This window comes from Centroberyx affinis, unplaced genomic scaffold, assembly GCF_046629955.1.
Source record: "Centroberyx affinis isolate AG114_WGS23_722 - 3 ecotype Tasmania unplaced genomic scaffold, CSIRO-AGI_Caff_v1 ptg006245l_1, whole genome shotgun sequence".
Taxonomy (NCBI): Eukaryota; Metazoa; Chordata; class Actinopteri; order Beryciformes; family Berycidae; genus Centroberyx; species Centroberyx affinis.
In genome coordinates, this window is record NW_027283177.1 from 77642 (window position 1) to 97890 (window position 20249).

The window sequence follows — 20249 nt, forward strand, 5'->3', positions numbered from 1 at the left end:
TGCATGAGCACTGGACTTAAAAACACATCTTGGGGGAACATGGGGGTACAATATATCCACACAAGTGCATCGCCTCTTATATTCTACATCAGGGTTTGAGATAAATAGATTCTCTCTATAACGAGGTGAGACGTACAGTACAAAGGTCATTAACTGCCATTGTCTGCCTGTTGAACTCTTGATGCCATTATTAACCCGTGTTAACCCTCATTACCTTGTATTGCTCTCTGTTGTGTAACTTGCAGTACATTTCTAGGCCAGTGTGACACTAACTCTTTCACATGCTTGTGTGTTGATCTTAAAATAGTGGATTGAATAGTGAAGTGTAAGACCTGTACTCTAATTAAGCCATGATAAAGTTGGATTACACTGACTGTGTACATCATCAGCCATTAGAAAATTAACGCAGTTCAAATAAAAGGGGATTAGGCTTGTGTTTATGGCCAGGCAGAGGAAAAACATTGAGGTAGTATAACTAATTTAGATGAGCATTATCTTTGGATCATATAGAATGAATATGCAGTTAATTAAAGACGAGAGGAAGAAGATTTAGCTTTTAAAAACAGGGTAAATCCCAAGGGATGTTAGGTGTCAAAGGGCAACTTTAGTCTAAGCCCCTGACTCTCACTTGTGTGAATCTATACATACTGAGAGGATTTCAGCTGCAGCCCCTCAGCTCAGCACTTCCAAGCTGCTAGACCTACCTGACACAATAATGTGATTTGTGTGTGTGTCTGCATGTGGGTGGTGATGGTGAGGGCTATGTGTGGACATGTATAGCATTTCCCCAACGTATCATTCATGATTTTGTAAGTAACTGCTTTTTGGATTGTTTACTATAGAACATGCTCTTAGGTGACATCACTCTGGGAGCAGGTATAGCTCTCTTCAGCTTATGGCAGAATGAGTGAAATGGACAAGAAAGCCTCGTGCCTTTTGATTCATGCTATTATTTTCTATTTAGAACAGCAGACACATACCAGTGACAATCATGATGAGTGATATTGCTGTTTGATTTGTCTGATTGGGTGGCAGGGTGGCCTAGTGGTTAAAGAAACTGTCCTTCAACTGGATGACCTGGGTTCACGGCCCTATGTTTGCTGAAGAGTCCTTGAGCAAGACACTGAATCCCTACCAATTTCCCTAAAGGGATCAATAAAGCATCCCGTTCTTCTTAATATCTCTGTGTATTAAAGCATCTCTCTGCTTGCTGTTGACTCACTCTGTGGCCTTTGCCCCCCTCTCTCTGTCCACGTTTCCTTCACACTAAGTACCCTCCCTTCCCAGTATTACTCCAGTAACTTCTTGGCGAGCTCCACTAAAAGGCTTAGAGTAAACGGGATTAGAGAGCATAAAAAAAATCCCCCCTCTCTCCAAGTGCCATCTGCCTAACTACCTGAGCCAGGAGCTGTTCTTTCAGCACCACGGGACACACCTCGCTTCAGCCACGGAGGAAAGCAGGAAACCAGTATGTAATTATATCATCTAATAATTTCTGCACAGGGACCTTGTTATTCTGATTCGCCTGAAGAATTCTGAACTATGCAAACTTGCACAAAGTTGTTCACATCGCAGTTACAGGACTTGAGAGGAAGACTTGAGAGTTGACCCTTTTCCAAGCCCACGGATTTAAACAATCACGGATTTAACATGTGTCACATATCGTGGAAATGTGTTTTCTACACTGCTGTATTTGGTTTTGCAGTCATATTTTTGGACATAAGGACAGGTATGTATTTACAGCTTAATCAGTAAGATATTCTCCCACTACTCATCCATAGCATAGTCAAGGCAGTTGTCTTAACTGTTTGTCTTTACTCCAGATGCAGCATTGGAAGGTTCCTCCATGGGTTACCTGAGTCTGCCTTATAGTCAGGAGCAACCTAACCTGAATGATGAGATATCACCTCTGCTGTATCAACACATCATTCAGTTATCTGATGTCAAGGTGTCTCACGAGAGCCATGGAGCTGTCTCTCGACAGAAGCGCAACATCCTTTTCCCAAGCGGAGTCAAACTGTGTGCACAAGAGACTGCTCAGCAAGTCTTTGCAAACCATCTGAGTTACTTTCACCTCAGAGGTAAGACTGAACACATATGCCAGGAAATCAACTACATAGCATACAGTCGTAATGTCATCTTCAGGGTTGGATAAGGGATGAAGAAACACAAGCATTAGCAGAAAAAGAGTTCAACAGCAAGAAAAATTACTGAAACTCCCACAGATTTTCTGAAAGTATCTCCACTGTCCTTCCTTGCCCCAGTCTCCTCCTCTCTCCCCTCACTATCTCTCTGTCTACTCCTCATCCCAATGACTCATGCCGTTTCCCTGCATGTCCCCAAGTCGTTTTTCTTTAATTCATCCAATGTGGAGAATGTGCAGGGAATGCAAAGTCCTGTAGGCAAGGTAGTTTCCAGCAAGGATTCCAGCTGGGTTAAGAAGTAAAATGCCAGTCTGTGTGGGTACCATTAGGCGATTAGGCCTTATGAGATTCTCAGCCAAACCAATATGTGGTCCACTTTATGATAGGTAACCTTCCAGCTCAAGAAACAGAAGCATGGTAAGTACAGTAAGTAATGATAAGTCTATATAGACAACTGTGCCAACAAGGTGAGTCCCATGGGGCCACAGTGCACTGCACGATGGCAAGGGGCGAGTTAGAAGCCAAATGCTCTAAACATTTGTTCTTCACAGGCGGTCTGCAGAGAGAGGGAAAGAGAGAGAGGCTTAGGGCTTAGAGATCTTTGAGTCAGTGAGCTTTGATCTCTGATTGGTTGAGAAAGGGTCTGTTTTTCCCATCAGGGTGGGGTGGGGTTAATCTTCAGTGTGTGTGCATGTGTGGGTGGACAGGGCTCAAGGTGTGATTCTCACAGAGCTCCTGGGCAGCCAGACTTTGTAGACATGGACCAGCTACCTGGTGCCAAGAGGAGGCCCACAATCTGTGATGGTGAAACAGTGAAGTTTCTTATGTAAGCTAGACTTGGCTGAGATGGTGGCCAGTGGTGTTTCAGGCCTCAGAGAGAACACTGGTTGATGAAGAAGATTGGAGCATATGTCTCTGTACCAACTTTGGCTTAGTGCCCAGTAGGCTGACTCATGGGAGGGAGTTATGTCATGTTGGGCTTTGACTTCCTGCGACCTTCTAGAGTCCAGGCGCATTTGGTTTTGCCAAACATTCAGCCATTGTTTGAAGGAATCAAAGATAATATAATTCCCCCGCCACTGAACAGGCAGAGTGGACTACGTAGCCTAGAGGAACCCAACACAGCCCAACACAAGAATTGAGTTTGTACAGCATTCAGTGAAAAATTATTTGGGAAACATTGCTGTGGATACTTGTGAGTTCTGTCTGTTTGCTGTAAATTCTCTCTGCCCGGTTTTCTGTTATGCCCAGTGTGCCAGGAGACGGTATGGGAGGCTTTCAAGATCTTCTGGGATCGCCTACCAGAACAGGAAGAGTACCAAAGCTGGATGAGCCAATGCCAAGAGGGCACAGTTATGGCACAAGATATTGGCAGCTACTTCAGCCAATCACAGGAGCACCAGGCTTTGATTAAAAACGTGAGTGTACGAGTTCTTTCTCCACAAGTGCGGGTCTGGGAGCAATACAGAACATGATAAACTACTCTGCATCAAGCTGATAGCTCATGACTTCCATTTTTTTTCCATTTCCAGCGAATGCACCTGCAAGGGTTGAAAAGGTAAAGAAAACTGCCCACCCGTTTCCGCAGTTCTTGCCTACTATTTCAGTCATTATTTTTGATCTCATTATTGCGTCTGTGTGTTATTCTTCCCAATGTGCTGTTCTCTATTTCTCACCACCTCCTTCTCCATCTGTAGTGAGCCCACCAGGTCCTGGCTGCATATGTGCAGGTAAGGTTGTGAAGACTCTTCAACCTTACCTGTTCATATTATCCCCGATTCATTCATTTGATTCTTTTCCCATTCCACTTGCTTGACTCAGACTTGGATGCCAATATCCAAGCTCTACACTTGCTCTTGCTTTCTACTTTTAAATCCTACGTTTATCAGAACCCACTTCTACCCATACATATGGTGCGACTGTATCTCTCTATGCAGCACCCTTTAAAACCTATTTGCTCTTCATCCTATGCATTAGTTTACTGAGTAATGGGAATCCAGCAATGTTGAGAAAATCTCTCACTGTTCTACAGCACTCCGACACCAGAGACCCCAGAAGAAGCTAAGACTCCTATGCAAGGTCAGTGTCTCTGCTGACTGTGCTAGTAACCCTAATGAAGGCTCTTAGCTGTAGGACTTCTTGTGACTGCTTTTGGTATAACTATTCTGTAACTACTCTATCTGTATCTGTGTATGAGCATTGTTGTTTCTATGTCAAGTCATTATCTAGTATACAATATTACCTGTGTGTATATCTACACGCCTGGTTGCTTGCTTCCTGGTTTCACACAGTATGTTAGTGTGTCTTTGTGTGTGTGGTGAGTGAGTGAGTGAATTTGGCTTCAGGCCAATTCAGGCCGAGCTTTAGAGAGTAGTCAGGGTCAGAACAGTCTAATCCATATTAATGACCATCGGGAATCACGGCACTTGCCAAAGGTTTAAGCTCACTTCCACTCGCAATAAACCAACAATCCCTTTTTACACCTGAACCCAACCACCCAGAAGCCACAGCTGATGGTGAAGAGGGGGAGGAGGCAGCAGCCATCGTCCCAGAGGTGGAGGAAGTTGCTGTAGTCACAGAAGCCAATCCAGTGAGTGTGCACACACACACACACACACACACACACATACACATATTTAATGTTAACAGATTGGGTTGGGTAATGTTTTACATATCTGCACAATTACCTGCTTTGTGACTGTATCTCTTTCCCTTGACACAGCTGGACAATGACATTGCCGTGGCGCCTCCCACCCTCCCTGTGCTGGAGCAGGTGGTGCAGCTGAGCATCCTGCTGACCGGAGAGACGTTCAGCGAGGAGCTCAAGGAACCAGCCAGCCTCCGATACCAAACCCTCAACAGACAGTTTACTGAAAAGGTTCGCCTCTCTCTGTCTCTGGCGTTGTCTCCCTCAGTCTCTCTCTGTTTATGTCTCCCCCTAGTCCCATCTTGGCTCCTCTTTGACCCACTGTATCTCCTCGTTTACGGTCTGTGATGGATGCATTGTTAGTTTAAATAACACGCGCTGTAACAGCAGCAGTAGTTAAACCCACACTGTTAGGCAGGGGTTCAAAAAACACTTGGACTTTATGGTACGCATTTGCCATTAGTGAAATAACTATGTGCTGAAAGTACAGTTTTATGATGTGCCTTGGGAATAGATAAACGTACGCACATGCACACACACACACACACACACACACACACACACACACACACACACACACACACACACACACACAGCTACATTCACCTTGGAGAACAACTTCAGCAAATTTACAGGTACTTGGAAAATGCAATATTTTTGCCTATTGACTTTTCCCTGGCAGTCATTTAGACATATGAATGTGCACAGATACACACACACACACACACACACACACATACACACACACTCACTCATTGGGTTCACGCCCCTATGTTGGCAAGCATCTGCCCTGCTGAAGAGTGTGTGTGTGTGTGTGTGTGTGTGTGTGTGTGTGTGTGTGTGTGTGTGTAATGTACATGTCTTGACAAAGTTGGAGGGAAGACATTGCTCCTAATCTCTGACCTGGTTTTTATTCTCTATTGAGATCTCCCAGGTATATTCCTTCACAACATATCAACACACACACACACCACATACGCACAAACGCACGTGCCTTGAAGACATTATAACTCTCCGCCAGCTTTATTGTACAGTGGAAATATGTGGGGAGGACATGGAACGGAGGGGGAGAACAGGGACTTAAGTCTCAGAGGTAGCAGATAAGTGTAGAGAGGGAGGGAGGGGAGGACAAGCCAGGAGATAATAGGAGGATGCAGGAACGGGCCCAGGGGGCTTTTCTCTATGCACCTTTTATGAGATGGAATGAATAAACTGGGTCAGTGAGTCAGGAGAACAATATACTTATTGGTTTTTTCCAAGTGAGTAGAAGCCAGACCTAGTAGACTAATGAGCCAGTCTACCTTGTGAGTTGACCTCGACGCTAAAGATCTGGGCCATAGTACAAGAAATTCAAATCTTTTCAACTACTTTCAACAAGATTAGCACAGTTGGAACAATAAATCACATTCAGTTGGCCAAGCAAGTTTATTGTTATCCCCCCCCCCCCCCCAACTTATTAACAAACTCCAACAGTGGCTGGTTGCTGAGTCTCATGTGGATATGTTTGTCTTTACAGATAGAGGACGCTCTGGAGGGGCTTCCTGGATTTAAGAGTGTCTCTGTGCTGGACTTCAGGTCAGTGTGTGGTCCTGTGGCTGGACGGGGAAAGCTGTCCTCACATTGTGGCTAAAACCACTGGAATTTGCAGCAGTAACATCATTACAGTATTAGGCTTTCTATAGATGTATCTAATCAAACTGTTTCCTTGTTTCATGCAGGCCTCAGATGGATGCCCAAGGGTGAGTCGTCAATACAGACTCTTTCTGATCGTTGTGTGGTAATTTGACCTTGAATAGTTCTCAGAAGGGTAGATTCTGGTGTTTCCCAGCCTGTCAGTATACAGTTAAGCCCACAGATCCCTTGCAACCGTTCCCCAGGCCAGTCACCTGCGCATCACGCTGTGTTTACCTGTGAGCGTGGGCACGTGTGAAGGTGTGTCACTGGTTGCCTGTGTTAATGATCTTAGTGCTGTCACTCACCTGTTAAGTGGGATCAGGAGGGGCCAGACCAAGTGAGCAGGTGCTCTCCTATAGAGACGATTATCGGGGCTTTACGACCACACCAATCAGCCTCTGGAAGAGCGATGGAGAGATGGAGGGAGAGAGGGAAAGATAAAGAGCAAGGGGGTGTGGGACAAGGGTGAAAGACAGCAGTGGAGAGAGAAATGAAGAAAGACAGAGGGAAATGGAGAGAGGGAAAGAGCCAGAATGGAGAGATGGGAGGACTCAGTGAGAGGGAGGGGAATGCTGTGACCAACTTTTCAATTTCCCTTGCTGGCGAGTTAATCTCAGAGAGGATTTTAGACATCATGTGCTTAATACTCTCTCTCATTTTGTTGATAACCACACTTTCTATGTCCTCATAGTTGTGCAAACACACATACATTGAAAGAATATATTTACATGTGTCCATAGTGAGGCTGTGGGCAATCTTGCTAAGTGCGGATCACAGGGCACAGCAGGGGTAGAGCTGTGTGTGTGTGTGTGTGTGTGTGTGTGTGTTTGTGTGTGTGGCTAATGGGGGAAAAATGGGATCTGCTTCTAAACGGTGTCGATTGTAGGCCAGCACGTGCTCAGCCGTCCGCCAAAGCCCAACAAACTAGGTCAGAGTGGAGGGCTCCCAGTAGTCAAATGAAGGCTGATAGATGGCTTTTTCCAAGGCCTGGAATCTCTTGTGAGGTTTCCATGTTTATTATGATGATATTGATCACTGTGCTGACTCGGCCGTTTTTGGCCTATAATCACACTCGGCATTCCAAGCAGGAGTAAATCAGTCGGGCCATCAGTCAACTGTGAGCATTCTACAACTCTTTTAGCAGGTTGGATGTTAAATCAAAGTAATGCCTGAGCAGTTTTCATCCTTCTAGAGAACCCCTCTCGCATCCAGGAGACTTTCCAGTCGCTTACTGCGAGTATAGAAACTGAATGTAAAGTGGGATGAGCTGGCAAAAAGCTTAAAAGTATTAGTGTTTAGATATAGCACAAACTGTACAGTGCTGTATTGACTGGGAAAATTTGGGTAGAAAATGAGGAAACCTCTCCCCTCCTTTAGCATCTGCTCTTGAGCGAGGCACTTAACTCCCTTACTGCTCTAGTGAAGCTGCTCAGTGGCCAACAACAGAGGTTTGTGGTTGCACTGGGCAGGTCCCAGGTGTGAATGTGTAGAACTGTATTAATGTGAAATATGCTGGGCAATTAATAAAGGTTAAAAAAATCCCCCTTGTGCGATAGATACACTGCCAGTCAAAAGTTTGGACACACATTTTTCTTTAGTTTTACAATTTTTCACACTTTAGAGTAATAGTAAAGACATCGGTACTATGAAATAACACAAATGGAACAATGCAGTGACCAAAAAAGTGTCTCAAAACTATCTTATATTTTAGATTCTTTAAAGTAGCCCCCTTTGCCTTGATGGAAATTCATACATAGGTATCAACTTCACTCATTTATATTTGTCTAAGAAACAAATTTAAAGTTTAAAGATAGTGTATTCTAATTAAACTGTATGATGAATGAAGAATGATCTTTGAAGGCATTGATCAGTATATGGACTGGATGGGGCTACTGTGTGTCTCCAGGCTGGATAGCGTGGTGGTGGACTATGCAGTCACAGTGCTGGTGGACGGGACGGGGGTGAGCACTGAACAGCTGGACTACCTGACCCTGCAGTCCAACCGGGTGGAGAACTCATACCATGAGGTGGAGGAGCGCCCCACCGTGGTCTACACCATCAGCGAGGTCCGACACTACATCACCGAAGCCCTGCACACAGAGGAGCTGGAGGAAAGTGGTAAGACGATGGCCAGCGCAACACACACATGCCACCATCACAGGTATTTATTTACTTGGCTTGGCAGTGAAGTCACTTGGGAACGCACCGGCGATGGCAATGCATGCAAGGCAGGGCAAATTTCCAAATGTCATATCAAATAGAGACACGGTAGATCCAGCATTGATATTACAACATACGCTACACCACTTGAGAAAACATTCCAGGGTTTTAATAGTCTCATCTGTTTCTTATTCATCTGCTCTTGCTGTCAAAGAGGACAGAGACATATTTATAAGGCATTTCAGCTCAAAAGTGGGCCATTTTTAATGAACAAATAACAGAGTCATCAGTTATAGGAACTGTATATTTATTCTGCGCTACAGTTAAATCCTCATCATTAAATGGTCTGTCTAATAGAGCTCAGCCAAAAGGATTTTTGGAATCTGATCCCCCAGCTTTTTTGATTTACTTCAATCCATTATTTTGGCTTCTATCCAGTGGATGTTTTAGTTAACTCTTAACTCACAGCCATGGTAGTCCTGAAGGCACCTCTCTCTCTCTCTCTCTCTCTCTCTCTCTCTCTCTCGCTCTCTGTCACACACACACACACACACACACACACACACACACACACACACACACACACACACACAAATGCACACATCTAGATTTAAATCACTCCATCTGCTCGATTTAGCCAGTCAGTAAGTAGGTTAGCTAGCTCCCACTTCTGGCCAAGGCCCCTCTCCAGCAAATTGAAGAAAGAGGAGGCTGTTATAATGACTCCTCCATCTGTGGGATTTCTCCCTGACCATGTTTTTGAGAGAATGGGTGTCATTAGTTTACTGTGTTAGCGAGCTTCTCTGAAGATGGATGCCATCTGATGCCCACATTAGTTATAGGCCAGGACATGTGATAGGAGGACTAAACACTCTCATATGGCTGCCTGGCATGTGTGCCTGCGGACTTACAGGCACGGCTTGGCTTCAGTGTTCAGCTTTGGTGGTAATGCAGTAATAGCTTTGGCCCAAAAGAGCTGATATCAGGGCCAGATCTGAGTGCTGATTCGTATGTATTTACCCCTTAGGTAAATGCACAGTCAGCAGGATGACTGTCAGTGGTGGCCACAGGGAATAGTCTGTTGTTGACACAGTTTAAAGTCTATCATGGCTGACTGAACAGGAGGATACTGTAGCCACTGATACAGGAAGACTTATTTGGGCTGTTTAGCGTCTCTTGTCTTTGGTGTGTCACTTTGTAGTAATGTTTGTTTCTCCCATGGTTCCACAGTGTCCCCTGAGTCTGTCCACACCACTGCTGGAGCCACGGTGAGTCACTTGGTTATCTCAACAACAACAGTCTTCATGACAGCAATCTATCTCTAGGCTATCCTGCTGCATTGAGCGTCACAAAGTTGCTAAATGAGTTTATGGAATCTGACAGTTGTAGTATGTTTGAGGTTTAGATAACTAGGAACTGGTTGGTGGTGTTATCCAGACCGCACCAATACAGGTAGGGGGATGAGCTCACCAGTACAGGTAAAGGATGAAGCAAGGCTTTGAGGATTATCTTGGCTCTTGCTCTAATAATCCACTGCTATTCTGGGGCAAGGGTTACAGTGCAGCACACCACAGCGAGTCAAGAAGAGAGACAGCGTGTGTGTGCGGTCAGAGACAAGTACTACCATCTATAATCTGTCTAGATCATTTCACATCTTTATTTGTACTGTCTTGTGGTCTTGAGTGTGCCATTTGATGGTAATCAGAGTTAGAATTGCCCTTGCTGGGTCTGCTTGTTCACTTTATAGCTCAGCCCCCTAAGTGATTAATTGGAGTCATTATATGGATTGGGAGAGTTTGGCAAATTCCTCATCAGTAATTGATTTACAGGCAAGAGCACATAGCTACTGTGCCACTGAAGCACTTGGCCACCCTGTGCTGCCCTGGTTTGATTTGGGATCGGAACATTTTAGATTCAACTTGTTGTTTTTTTCATGCTTTCTTCTGTGAGTTGTGTGAATTATCATGAGGAGGAACGGGCTTCCTGCTTGTATAAAAATGGACTAGTGCCAGTAGGTTTAGATAATTACAAATGTGATTTGTGATGCAGGTCAATATTGTGGTTGATGCCCTGGAAGGGGACACTGAGGATGTCGACAAAGATGACTTCTTGTCTGAGGCCTCCGAGAACGAGGCAGCGGCTGTGGGGGAGAATGATGTCATCGTTCTTGAGGAGAGCGCGACCGAGCCTCCTGCTCCTGTCCTGACCACCACTGCACCCGAGGCTGACAGTGAGTGTTGATCCTGCACACGCACTCACGCGTAGTTTCTGGCACTTTCTCATGCTCTGTTGCTTTCTTTCTCCCCCCCTCCGTTTTCATATCTACTCTTTTCATATGCATCCTCGTCATTTCCCCTTTCCACAATGCTCTCTTTCTTTTTCCAGGCATTGAGGAGGAAGGCCTGTTGCTGGAAGACGCTGTGCAGAGCCCCGATGAAGAGAGACCCCCACCAGAGGAGCTCCCAGCTGAGCCTCCCTCCCCTGAGCTGCCAGAGGTTGTCACACTGCCTGAACCACCGGTGGAAATAGAGGCCTCTGGCTCAGGCACAGGCGACCTGGAGGACATTCTCTGGCCATCTACAACCACAGCAGAGGAAGAAACTCTTGAGGAGACCGCTGCAGAAGAGGTAGCCATAAAGGTTGATGCTATCTCTGAAAAGGAAACTGTGGAAGATGTGGTAGTGGGAGAAGGGCCTGCTGCTGAAGATGTGGCGACTGTGGAAGAGGCAGCAGAGGACCACCTGCATGAGGTTGTTTTTGATCATGCAGCAGAGGTTCCACAGGAGCTTGAGATCTCCACCATCACGACAGAGACCGTTGAAGAGGAAGACTTGGCTGCTCTGGTCCCAGCACCTGAGATTGTGGAGGAGAGTATAGATTCAGAGGCAGAGCCAGCAGAAGTGGGTCCTGTCAGCGATGGCTCCATGGAGGACACAGCAGAAGGTCTCAACATCCCAGAGGTTCCACCTGCTGTTCAGGAGGTTCCCCCAGATCAGCCTGAGGACGACGCAGCCATCAACGTGGTGCCAGCCTATCCTGAACCATCTGAATATGAGGAGGAGGAGGAGCCTGTAGTTGAAGAGGATACTGTGGAGGAAGCAACAGAGAAAGAGGGGCAAGTGGTGCAGGAAGGGGCTGCACCTGAAGCTCCAGTTGTAGAGGAAGAGGCCCCAGAAGCTCCGGAGATCTCGATGGCGGATCTTACAGAGGATGAGATCTTACTGGTCGACACGGACTTACCTGAGCCACCAGCCACAGATTCCCCAAGCCCCGCCCAACCAACGGCCCTGTCTCCAGAGAAGGAGTCGCCTTTCACCCGTATCTCTGACATTAGACCTGCCGTTGAGTGGCACCCTGACATCTCTATCACTGTGGAGGTAAAAAGAAATAATGGAATAAGGTTTGATATTTCCTGTCCCCAAAAAAATAGCAAATACATCGGATATCATTAACACCAAGTTTTAGTGTTTAAAATAGAAGGACTGCAGTGTTTTTCCTTTTATTGCTTACATTTCTACCAATGCAAGTCAGAGCACACAGTCTTGTTGTAGCCCTTTTGCTTTCAAGTAAGAACGATCATTCCAAAACCAACAGCCCTTTTTTATCCCCCAGGTCCAGACCTCTGAGGTAGGCTTGGCTGACATCACCGATGGAGACCCGGGTTATGACGTGGTTCATTATGGTTATGGTGTGAACAACCACACGGAGGAGGGCAGCAGCGGATTTCCGTCCGGTGTGGCGCACGGCACGGACCGAGCTAGCATCGCCATGCCCGTTAACCCCGGACGAGCGCTGATGGTGTTCTTCAGCCTGAGGGTGACCAACATGATCTTCTCAGAGGATCTCTTCAATAAGAGTTCCCCGGAGTACAAGGCTTTGGAGCAACGCTTCCTAGAACTGGTAAACTACTCATCTTTACTTATTGTGCTTATTATTATTCCTAGTGTGGTGTTAAAGACTTCTGTTTTTGACATGAAATTTCACGTTTTTCCGTCTCTCTCCCCCCAGCTTGTCCCCTACCTGCAGTCCAACCTGAGTAACTTCCAGAACCTGGAGATCCTCAACTTCAGGAATGGGAGCATTGTGGTCAACAGCCGGATGAAGTTTGGCAAGCCGGTGCCTCGTGGCGTCACCAACGCTGTCTATCTGATCCTGGAGGACTTCTGTAACACAGCCTACCAGACCATGAACCTGGCCATCGATAAGTACTCGCTGGACGTCGAGTCAGGTGTGGGTCCTCTGTTGTACAGTGTGGTATGAGGCAAACACATCTGTGTAGTGTTTATATAAGTGGTGTGAACGGTGGTGAGAACAATTATGAAAGCATCAGTTGGTTGAGGCTTTTGTCAGATGTGTTTTAATGGGTGTCTGTGTAGTCTCAAAACATTGCATGGTAAAATAACACTGCAGTGAGTCACTCTGGAAAAACGTGAGTGTGTGTGTGTATGTTTTGAAAAGGCCTGGGAAAGCAGGTGTTAAAAGCCTTTGGGGACACTTGGGGTCTCAGTGGACAAATGTCACGGTCACATCAACTAGGATGAGATAATCAGGGCTTCTTTGGACAGCAGCCAAGTTAAAACATAGCATTAACCACCCTTTGATTCAATAAGCACTTATTTATAATATGGATCAGTTATGGGCCCAGCATGAAGTTTCCTATACGCATTTTTGTTCCTTTCTCTCACGTGAGATATCTATCCTCAGACCAGCGTGTGAGACCATCAGTCAATCAGATTATAGTCGGCCATTCATAATATCAGTGAATCATGCTTGTGTTTACGAGCTGTCATAATCTCTCTGAGTCACAGCTAATGCACAATGCTGTATCCCAGCATGCAGTAGGGCAGGTACTGCACAAAACTAGCAGGACATTCTTTGTTTGTGTGTGTCTGTATGTTATCCATTTTAGGAAAAAACAATCATTACCTTAGGTTTATTGTTTGATATCGGAAATATTTAGAATCCTGTGTGTAAATGTTTTTTTGTTTTAGCACTGAACATCAGTTATACACTATCCTTTTAAAAAGAACCAGAGTTTGTTTCATCATTTATTTTGTAAGAGTAGGTTTTGCTTTTTTCAAATGGTCAGTATCTCATTTTGTAATGAAATTGATGTATGTCTATGATTACCAATAATGTTAAACATATGGGATGTTGGGAGTAATGGAGATGACCTCAGCTTGTATATGTCACTCAGTAATTTTACCCACCTCTTGAGAGACTAGAAAAAAAGCTGGAGTATATAATTATCCTGTTCATTATTTTTTCTCCAAATACCTGATGGTCCTAACTTTTTATTTCCAGGTGACCAGGCAGACCCCTGTAAGTTCCAGGCGTGTAATGAGTATGCGGAGTGTAAGGTGAATCGGTGGTCGGGCGAGGCGGAGTGTGTGTGTAACGCTGGCTACTTCAGTGTGGACGGCCTGCCCTGTCAGAGCATCTGTGACCTGCAGACTGACTTCTGCCTCAATGACGGCAAATGTGACATCATCCCCGGCCAGGGAGCCATCTGCAGGTGGGTGCACTGGGGGCGGGATTAGGGAGATGAAGAGAGAGAAATGCGGTGTGTGTGCGTGTGTGTGTATTAGTGAGCTTGACAGGTTAGTGGTCCATCACAGAAAGGTATACTAAACTGATTTTCAAATACTTTTATGTAATTCAGGCAGGAGGCTGGAATGCTTCTTAGCTTCTAATGTTAAAGTCTGTGGGCTTGGCTGCTCTTTGGATAAAATAAAAGGCTCCTCTGGTAATTATGCAGAGAAAAGGGACATCCAAGGCACTCCAAAAAACAGTTAAAAAGCCTTTATTCTCTTTGGCTGGTCATAATTGTTAAGTGAAAAGCTGCGCCCAATGTGTTTCAGCCTCATGAATTACAATCATGACCAACCAAATAGAATAAAGGCCTTTAAATTAATTTTCTTGCCTTGGATCTTACTTTTTTCCACACTTTCTTATAATTCGTCTAAACATATGCTAAGAATTATTTGCAAATACATTTGACCCAGGTCTGGTATTTATGTGTGTGTGTGTGTGTGTGTGTGTGTCCATGCGATTACAGACATATGCACTTGGGTAACTTTTTGTGTGTTCTTTCATGATGATCATGTGTGAATGTGTGTCTGTATGTTGGTGTGTTGATAATGAATCGGTGACTAAAAACATTTCTCCAGGCTGTTGTATGCGGCATGCTTTGTAACTGGAATGATTATGAACAGACGCATAAACAATCCTGTGTGCCAAGCTGAGCGCTGGACCTCTTGTTTCACACCCACCGCCACGTCATAAAACATGCAGGCAGTTCCAGATGCTGCAGGACTGTTGTTTACTTCACACCGTCCAACCAAAAGAGTTAACACGGTGCATGGAGACAGGAAACAAACATTTCAAGAGTTTTATTCCAAAACATGATATTAGTAATTTAAAATAGTGACACATGCTCTTACACTTACGCATACATTAAGACTGCAGACATGTTGTTATGAATTATCTGAACACATGTGCCTACAAAATACAAACAGTTTTGCGGATTGAATCATCTGTATATTTGAAATATTGGGTAATAAATTTCATGCAACCTGTTTTTCTCAAAATGCAGCATTTTTGAACAAAACCATGTTCATCACATCGCCTCTCCCAAACAGAAATGAGACCCAGACTAACAAACAATGCAAATTGGGGATTTTTTTTTAATAAACAACACTGTTTTGTTGGTTTCTTTTCCATGATCGTGTTTGTGTGTTGTTCTAACAAATGACAAAATAGATTGTGTTAGTCCACGCTCAAAAAGAAGAATAGACAGATGAACAGTGATGGCCTAGTGCTGAAATGTTTTATTCTTCTGCTCTCCTGAATGATTAAAGAATGTAAACATGTATCCTATGACCTGGACCACACAACCCATTCTTCTGTTCTTGGTCTTCGCGCAAGTGACTTCTTGACCTTGTTCTGACAAATGTCCACTGTCATCCTAGGTGTCGTGTCGGGGAGAACTGGTGGTACCGAGGAGAGCACTGCGAAGAGTACGTATCGGAGCCGCTGGTGGTCGGCATAGCGATTGCCTCTGTAGCCGGCTTCCTATTGGTGGCCTCTGGAGTGATCTTCTTCCTGGCCAGGACGTTACGGGATCAATACGACAAGGATGAGGCGGAGGACCCCATACGGTGAGGCAAAGCTCTTCATAAAGGCCAGATCCACTCAAACACCATATGACAGATGCACACTCCGCTAGCTATGATTAGTGCTGATCCTTTGGCATCTTATCCATGGCATGCAACTTTGTTTATGAGTAATCTAAACACAGAACAGATGCAGTAGTGTAATTTAACATTAGGAATGAAGGGCATGGATGTTAGGAGTGTGTGTGTCTCACTTAGCCACAGTTAGAACAGAAGATACACTGTACTCTTGTGTGGCAAGTTTAAATAACAGCATAGCCTTGATATACGTATATTATTCATACACTCTGTCTCTCTCCATTGTTAAATGATGTACTATGTTTTGATATCAGTGATGCAGAGGTTAATAAAAGAAGGGTAAACTTTAACCCAAAATAAACAAAAATCTATTGTACTTTTAGAAGTAAACATTTTAGTTTCTTCCCAAATACCATATCCTCATATAACCTAAATCAGTTCCATGCTACTTTATTATGATATATACTATGAATTAACATCAAAGATTTATGTCAGCCTGCAAAGATGGGTAAACTCTATTCCTTCCTGCAAATAAAGAAAGTGGGTAAACTGAGTTCAGGTGGGTTTATCCTCCACAAACTTTACATTTTTCTTTAATAATGAACAGCAACACTTGAATTCAGTGGGGTGTCTGCACAGTTTGGACAGCTTTAGATGAAAGGCATGAAGTCTGGTGTATTCTCTTAGGCATGAGGGGACAGAATTAGCTGAGACACATCCTGTGACTGTATCATCTGTATCATTGGTTAGTCAGCCAAAATTAGCCACAGAACTATCTACTCCCTCCCTCATCTTAGGCATCTCTCTCCTCCTGTCCTCCTTTGCTCCGTATCCCTCTCTCTCTCTTGCACATGCACACACACACACTGACACAGTATCTGTCCACTATCCCTCACTCCATCTCAGTGTGTCTGTGTGTCTGGCATGTCTCCCAGGGCGGCCTGTGTTAACCTCAGCCAATTAAGTGATCAGATATTGTGTTGATCTATATCCAAAAAGCCTGAACACCTAACACAATAGGCTTCCTGATACATCAAGTCAATGGAAAAGGAATTATCCCAGATTAATATGTTAACAAATGCTAAAATCCTGTGTCCAACCATGTGTCTGTTTGCAATCATCTCCATCTTATCCACTGACACAAAGTGACCTCTACATTCGGACTGATTTCTCTGTGTGTGTTCCTCCGCAGGCGAGCAGAGAGCCTCCCCTCTCTGGAGAGGGCCACCAAGTACAACCCCATGTACGAGAGTGAGGCCACCACGGGCTACAGCCACTACTACCGCCGCTACCCAGAGGCTCCTGTCTACAGCAGTGCCAGTGCCGAGGCCTCCACCGACTTCAGCAGCGAGGAGATACGACACATCTATGAGAACAGTGAACTGACCAAGGAGGTGTGTGTGCATCCCACAAGAACAAAGCCTTTACCCTCTTCTTCTTATTTAGTTTTTAACCTGTGTTTATCCACTGAAATTTGACTTGAGTCAGATTTTCCTGACTAGGATCTGAATCGGCGACTCTCAGGCTACAAGCTTGTTTCTGTAACCATCTGGCTTTAGCTCCCTTATACTAAGAAAGCCATTGTAGTTTTTTTCTCTGAGCGAAATGTCAACATTTGATTGGGCCAGATCCTGTTCAGTTGATAGTTTATCTGCCTGTGCTGTGATGTGCTGTAATGTTCTCTCCTGGCTGACATCATGTGCCTCTGCAGGAAATCCAAGACAGGATACGCATCATTGAGCTGTACGCTAAGGACCGGCAGTTTGCAGACTTTGTGCGGCACCATCAAGCGTGAGTGTCTCTCTTGTTTTTCCCTCTCGGTGGATTTATACTGCAATGACATAAACACCTGGAAACGTACCAAACGAGGACATGAGAAAAAGGGAAAGTGAGTCTGGGGTACAGGAGGTGGGCAAGAGAAAATGGGAAAGTGAGGTTGAGATACAGGAGGTGGGCAAGACCGGAGTGAAAGGGAGTAGTTTGGTCGTTAGGAGTTGGAGGAGACGAGGAGTACGAGCCATGCCAAAGCAGCATGGAGACGGATATCTCACTCCTAAATCTTCACCAGGCATGAGGCTGACATAGTGAGACAGGAACCGTTTCGAGACACAGACACTCTTTCATCTACCCACAGCCTGGCAATAGCTGTGTGTCTGTGTGTGACGGTGGTGACTGTTGTAGGCAGTATCTGGCAGCAGGCGGCCCTTCTGTGTGCCACGGTGATCGTCCATGCCAGATAAAATTGTATTAGTATGATAATGTTGTGCCTGTGTGTGAAAGAGAGAGAAGTGTTGAATTGCTAGATTCAAGTAAATTGCTAGTATTGAGCTAGACTGATTAGCGTTCCACAGTGAAAATGTGAGGTCTGTGCTGTTAAACCCAATAAATGTGTTTGTGTCTCTATGTACCGCAGTACCCTGGATACCCGCAGAGAGAGCTCCTCTACACAGACATGAAAGTATCCCGTGAACAAGGTATTTCACCCTTAGGTGCCAATCAAGTGTCCTAGTATGTTGTTTTTACTCTGTGTGCTTTTGCCTGTTTGCTTTTATTGTTTTTATTCTATGTGCTTTTGCTTGCTTGCTTTTATTGTTTTTATCATGTGTTCCTTGTGCTTTTGCCTGTGTACTCTGTAAAGCACTTTGGGTTGCCTTTGGGTATGAAATGTGCTATATAAATAAATTTGCCTTGCCTTGCCTTGCCTAATGTGTGTAATATGTGTGCTATATCTGGCCCACACTGCTCACTGACACATCTCTCTCCCTGTACAGAAACAAGCCTTTATGTTGCAAAAGTGAAGATTCCTGTCAAGAGTTCCCTTTTGCTACCTGTGGCACTGGACTGCACTGTTTAAAATGGACTGTCATGTAGCGAGCATATTCTTGTTATCACAACCGAAGCCCCTCCTCCTCTCTGCGTCTGCGCCTGTCACTCACCGCACCGCGGGCGTTGGTCTCGACTGTTCTTCCTCCTTCCTCAGTGCCTTCTCTTGACTGGGTGAGCTGTGCTGAAATGAGTGTGATGTCAAGGGACTTGTTCGCTGCTCACTCACTGGACGTCTTCCCTTTTTTAGGGGAAAACCGGACTCCTAACTATTACTTGAAATGTTGACAGACAAATCACAATACTGTCTAGTATGTTTGTTTGCTTGGTGTCACATCATGCCATATCTGTCAGTTCCTAAAGGGAAGAACATAGAACTGTGGATGTGTAAATAGGTATAAGTGTTGGGATGTTGGCTAGTTGTATAATTTGATTTTAACAGTTATCTCTACTTATGTTGTGTTCACATCACTCCAATGGTATGAACATGCTCTCATTTTCTTGGACCAAATCTCTCTTTGGCCTTCTCTGCGAGGCATTTCCACTAAGCTGGAGACACTGAGAGAGCTGCTATTGTTTGTAGTCAATGGTGCTATCTTCATTTTAAAATACTGGTTAATATTCCTGCTAATATAGAGGTCTGGCTAATGTTAACTACGATGACTCATTTTACTGTTGCTAGCAACACCAGAGGATCAACTCGTATATTAGTGTACTACATTAAGGTGTCCAAATGTAGTGCTCAGCGTATGTGTTGTACAGAGTATCATTGTAGAAGCAACCTTTCACAGTCAGAAGAATGACTGGCAGGCATCTACCTGATATTCTACTGGCAGGTGATTCCACTGCCTCGTCAAAGACTCCTTCGATCAGAAGCTATAGCGTTTGTTTGGAAATGTATGATGAGGCAGACAGGAGAGCGAGAAAAAGTGGTGATGGGAGACAGGCAGAGAGCACTAGCCCTCTTAAGCTCAGGGATCCAGAAATAAGTGAAAACACATTTAGAATGGAAAAATCTTCTAGGGCAAGCAGCCCAGGGATTTGATCAAATGGTCTGCTTTCAGATGTAATATGTAACGCAACTGAAAACATCTAAAGCAGAAGGAAAAGCAGAAAATGTAAGATGATAAACAACATGTGCTCTTTGGATAGGCAACTTCAAGCAGCGTCTTTCTTTGAAAAAACCTGGTTACCAGCAACTCAAAAAATACCCTGCCCCGTAACTACTTGTTTGGCCACGATCTTCTTGCTCTTCAACCTGAAAGTTTCTGACAGACTAATTCCAATGTTTTCTTTGGTATTCTCATACGTTCCTCCATGGGCTTGTTGTGCTTGACCCTGCTCGTCTCCTGAGTGGACCCTCACAGCTGCAGCTTGTTACGCTCTGTAGGTTTTCGTTTGGTGTCAGCCAGTATGATTGTCAGTATTCTTAGGAGGTCAAAACCAGATGCGTAGATCATGTGCTAGCTCCTTGTTTACATTACATGCTTCTCATCCTCTGCTCATCTTTTATGGTTCTACACAAGCGAAACACTGGTGAAGCAGCCCCTTGTGACAGTGTCATGCCTTTGCAATCTGTGTGTTCTACTTTATTTTTATACGCACTCA

The 20249-nt window shown here is 44.7% G+C and overlaps 1 pseudogene; it reads left to right on the top strand.

Annotated features, from left to right (window-relative positions):
* The first annotated feature begins 1846 nt into the window (after nucleotides 1-1846).
* On the top strand, nucleotides 1847-18728 carry LOC139638262 (interphotoreceptor matrix proteoglycan 2-like; annotated as a pseudogene).
* The last annotated feature ends 1521 nt before the right edge of the window (nucleotides 18729-20249 follow it).